Source organism: Malania oleifera, chromosome 7, assembly GCF_029873635.1.
Source record: "Malania oleifera isolate guangnan ecotype guangnan chromosome 7, ASM2987363v1, whole genome shotgun sequence".
Lineage (NCBI taxonomy): Eukaryota > Viridiplantae > Streptophyta > Magnoliopsida > Santalales > Ximeniaceae > Malania > Malania oleifera.
In genome coordinates this window covers 32450687-32456083 of record NC_080423.1, presented here as the reverse complement: position 1 = coordinate 32456083, position 5397 = coordinate 32450687, and the positions used below count along the sequence as shown (strand labels likewise).

Genomic DNA, 5397 nt, shown 5'->3' with positions numbered 1-5397 from the left:
CAGGCTGGGAATGCTTGTGAGGGCAATTGTAACATGTATGGGAAGGGTCGGAGTAGATTGCACAAACCTTTACACACGTTGTTGTTTGTGGTCCTAAGGATAGGCATTGATCTAAATTTTTAGATATGGCATGCAAGGTTGGGGCTAGGTCTTGGCCAATGGCCAACTCATAAACTCCTTTTGGTTTGGAATTTGATAGATTAGGTAGTCTATGAGTGGCAACCATATGCTGCTGAGAATTTTCTACCATATTTTCGAAGAGAATCCAGGCCTCATTCTCATTCTTAGTGAGGAAAGTACCTCCACACGACGCATCAACCATAGACCTATCTCTCTCTGCCAACCCTTCATAGAAAGTTTGGACTAATTTCCACTTGGGGACCTGGTGATGTGGGCATTTACGGATGAGCAGGTCCCTAAACCGCTCCCAAGTCTCGAAAAAGAATTCCCCATCCATTTGTGAGAAACTTGTGATTGCTCTCCAAAGCTGATTAGTCTTTCCAATTGGGAAGAAATTTTTAAGAAATTCATGTTGTATGGTGGCCCAGTTGGTCATTGAGTTCGCCTCTAAGGACGTCAGCCAATATTTGGCCTTATTCTTTAGATAGAATAGGAAAAGCCTAAGACGGAGAGCATCATCACTAAAATTAGGGATGCGGATGGTGGAACAAATTTCCAAGAACTCATCCAAATGCTGATAAGGATTTTCAGTAGAGTTCCCATGAAAGTTGGGTAGCATTGAGATGATTGAAGTCTTAATCTCAAATTGGGCCTTGTGAACATCAGGGAATCGGATGCTGGACGACAATGCATATACATTAGGTACAAAGTAGTCCCTAAGAGGCTGCAGGTGTTGCTCTCCCACCACAGGTAGGTGAGGAGCATGGGGTTCCGGGAATTGTTCAGCGGGAACCGAGGGTTATCTTCGGCCATTACTTTTAGTTCAGACAACTCGACTTTCTTCGGATTAGAGATAGGTTTCCTAAGGGATCTATGGAATTTTTCAATCTCAAAATCTATGGGAATTATCTTGAGTTCCAAAGAACGCAGACCAAACATACACACGTCTAAGCACACAGATTCATACTTTAAAAACAGAAAACAAAAATAAAGAAAATAGAAATTAAGTAAGAAAGTGAAAATAAAAGGAGAGTAAATCAAAAGAACAAGACAATAATACTCTAAAGTTGAAGTTGTCTTATAACCGTAACCAAGTCCTCGGCAACAGCACCAAAATTTGGTAGGCTCGCCAAGACTTGGGGTCCTTAACAACCAAAAATAATATTTATAAAGCTAACTATCCCAAGTTCAATAGAAAGTGGGTAATTCAGGTATCGATCCATAGGGACTTGAAGCGCAGTTAGTAAACAACTTCCAAGTTAGTTTATTGTGGCCTTGTTATGAAAAAGTAGTAAAAAGTGATGTTTTGCAATAGTGGATGTGTCTAACTATTGGAAAGCGATTAAATTAAAGCAAATAAATCTACACTACGGGAAAGTATGTAAATTTATGAGTTACCCTACTCCTACAAAGTGATACTGTGGTTTGAATCAGATGTTGGATGCCATGCCTCTATCTACGTTCATCCAGACTTCCATAGAAGTACTTACCCGAGCAGGCCAAAGCGAGAAAGGGGCGATCAAGGGCATAGGGTAGCAAGGGTGCACCAACCGTCCGGAGCACGATTGGGAACTAGAGTATACCATGTCTCAACGATGAACGAACACCTCTGCGGTTTCGTAGCCGACTATTTCCCTCTGACTTATACGTAGAAGTGTTTATCCTTATCTGCAATCCTTCATCAAACACACAGCAGGTAAATGGAAAGCAGTAAACGAAAGCATGTAAATGAAAGCAAGAGTAAAAAGATCATCCCTTTATTATTCAGAACGTCTATCACTAACACCGGGAATTATAAAAGGAGTGATCGTGTAATATACACGGATAGCACATGAATGCCTCCAGTTGTCACAGGCCGATCAACACTTCTTACACATACCAAAATAGGAATTGAAAACTATGCTACTCCTAATCCATCTTGACTCTCAATGACATCTTAAGTCTGTCACTAACCTAAGAGAGGCCAAAGAGGAACCCAGAGCTCGTGTTCGTAGCGAGTACTTATAGGCTCTAGGGTTTACAAAGTTTCTTTAAAAATTTAGGAAAGATTGCAGCAAATCCCGCACAGAATATCGTCATTGTCAACCAAGTCGCCCCTCTATCATTCTTGTGTGCGCCCTAGTCGAGACTCGCGGGAAGTCAGGGATTCGAATCTCTAATGCCTTCGACTTCATCACACCTTGGGGTCTTGATGGTCGAGTTGATGGTCGAGACTTGCAGTATCTTGATTTTCAAGAAATCTTAGTACCTTGACATTGTCGCCCTTGAAGGTCTCTTGGTCAAACACTTCGTTGAGACTCTTAGTGGAACGACCTGATTTTACATACTATTTTTTTCCACATGTATAAACAATAAAATTTCACTGCTATGATACCTTCTAATAAAAACCAAACCATCATCATGGACAAGATAGGGATCGTGGAATCTGGAAATTAATAAACTACCTATGTAGCGGAAAGCAGAATACATATAACCATGTCAATATATACAATACCAGAGTGTCAAAATTTTTCCCAAAATATGCATACACAACTATTCCCAAATTACCGTCATCTGGACCTAGGGACTACTCAAAAATGACTTCCCAAAAACACTTACCCTACAGATAGGGCAGTACTGTAGTCCCCTCTATTTGAGAGCCTAATTTGCTCACCTAGCTGGATCACTTGAAAAATGTTAAATCACTAGGATGAGGCAACACTCAGTAAGACGAAATATGCTATTACTAGTGTGTAGCAGATGAGTTTACATAATTGTAAAATATGATCTAGAAGTACTGCAAATAACTGAGTCTGAGAAAAACATGTATACATAATGTACAGTATAGCTTATACCTATGTTACTTAATATAAATTGTTTTTCTGAATATTCTATTCATAATACTTCTAATATTCATAGGTATGTCTATGGTTTCTGTAAGTCTGGATACATATATAATAACTGAGAAAACTTCATGGATGGATAACTAAAAGTCATGATTTAACCCCTTGTGATAGGGTTGTGTGGCCCGCAGGCGAGACCTATCACTAGCTCGCTAACTAGGATAAGTCAACTAAACTCCGGAAGTCAAATCGGCTTCCTTAACCCTAACTGATGGGGAGCCTATCCACAACATAGGCACGATCGACTGCTAAAAATTCACATACTATTTAAGTTATGTGGTTGGACTCTAAACTGAAAATAGCTACGATACCGTGCTCTGCTGACTGATTCTGGTCTATTAGGGTCTGATACTATATAAGTAACTGATATTTCTATATTACTATTTTACCATGATTTTGAAATAACCATAACACTATAAAAAAGATCTGAAAATATGAATAACTGGCTAAATATTTAATATATGTATATCTGAATATCGGACTGGTTATCTGAGTATTTGGGTGTTATGGTTCTAAAATCATGGTATTTTAAAAATTCTGTAAAATTTTTATCTGTATGTATACTGAAAATTTATCATACTATAGAACATATATATTCCATGATATTTTCTGTCTAGTATACTGTAAAACAGGGTATTTGTAAATTGTATAAATACTATACTACTCTGTTACTAGCTCATACCACACAATTAAATAATTAGATTCACATGCTCTGAAATTTGTAATTTCTGTTATACTGATATTTTATGATCTGAATAATAATTTGGTAAAACATATAACTTATACTGATAACCATACTAAAATTTCCTAGCATAGCATATTTCCCTTACCTGACTATTTGGGCACTAACTGCTTATTACAATCTCATGCGTGCAGCATTTATAATTTCAACATCTTGAGATAATACACATATAATTTCCTAATCAAACAATTGAATTCACTTAAATAATCATCACATACATATTTCCCCAAATCCATATGCACAATTTCTAGACTATAAACCATGTTATCATTTTACCTAGGTTCCTGAAATACCACCCACTAGGGTCCTCAACTCATGACTGCAGGGTCCCAAACACCCTATACCTAAAAATATAATACCCTGATTTTACTTTGCAAAACTTCAGTATATTCCTATATAATACAAAATCTAGGCTCAAGTGAACTTGGTAATACTGGAAATACTCAAATAATCCACTTACCCTGGTTTTGGGATGGTTCCCAAACTTCTCAAATCAACATTTCGCTCTAACTATGTTGTAGAGAATCTCCTCAAGATCACCATAGCTTCTGATCATCGAACTAGGGAGAGACAGAGCTGAATTTATAGAGAGAAGTCAGAGGATGCATTTTCTAGAGAGAGAAAATAAAGTGAAATCTGAAATTCTCGCAGAAAAATAATTTTCAGCCTTATATAAAAAGCTGGTCCACGTGGACTTGTCGATGAGTCAATGAAGGGAGCTCGTCGACAAACACCATCTCCTCGTCGACGAATTTCAGACCCTAGAATAGGCCTCTCAGTAACTTCTTATCAACAAGACGAATGTCCATGTCGACAAGCCTAAGAAGGATGCTCGTTAACGAGCGCCCTGCGTTCGTCGAAAAGCCCCTGTAAGTCCCCTTAAAAAAATTATTTTCTCTCCTTTATTTATTATTTAATTACTACATTTCTTTGGGTCTCTACACTCGGTACTTTTGAATTTTAGTTTTGTCTCAGAATCTTGACGTGGTCGCCCCAGTGGGTCACTTGGTCAAGCACTTGGTCGAACCTTGGAGTTTGCTGTGGAAGACTAAGTCGCTCCTGTGGTTTGATGGTTGCGCCACATGGTCAAGCATCATCGTCTTGCCCATTTATGCTTTGAAGCTTCTGGAGCTTGGCTAAACATTTGAATTTGAGCTTTGAATCCTCCAAATTCTCTTTGGCTTCTTGTAATGCTTAACTCCATGGTTTTATCCTGTTTTTCTTAAAAAGACAAACAAACGTTGTGTAGCTCTGAACAATGATAACTTTGGGTAAATATATAATAAAATGAGGATAAGCATAGGTAAATGAGGGTCTAAAATCATATATTTTAAAGACTCATCATCGCCTCCTCTTTCTTAAATGTGTAATTCCCTCAAAACTGAAAGCATCTCATCTAGGGTTTTCTTCTCCCTTCCTTGAATGTGTGTCCCCCTATTTTCTTGATTAAACCTGAGAGTGCCCTCTTCAACACAGTTCCTTAGCTTTATATATATATATATATAAGCAAAGGGTTAGAGTTTTAAGCCAAATATCCAAGCTTTCTCGAAGTGCCCTTAAAAGGGTCTTATTTTCACCAAATTGTTATTAAAATGGAATTAAACCCAAAATTAGTTGCACCTAGATTCTAAAGTCTCACAAAAATATACCAAC

General features: G+C 37.9%; 1 non-coding gene across 1 annotated transcript; it reads left to right on the top strand.

The window, feature by feature from the left end:
• The first annotated feature begins 380 nt into the window (after window positions 1-380).
• LOC131161058 (small nucleolar RNA R71) lies at window positions 381-489 on the top strand. Its single transcript, XR_009138220.1, has one exon. It is a non-coding gene; the product is annotated as a small nucleolar RNA R71 (small nucleolar RNA).
• The last annotated feature ends 4908 nt before the right edge of the window (window positions 490-5397 follow it).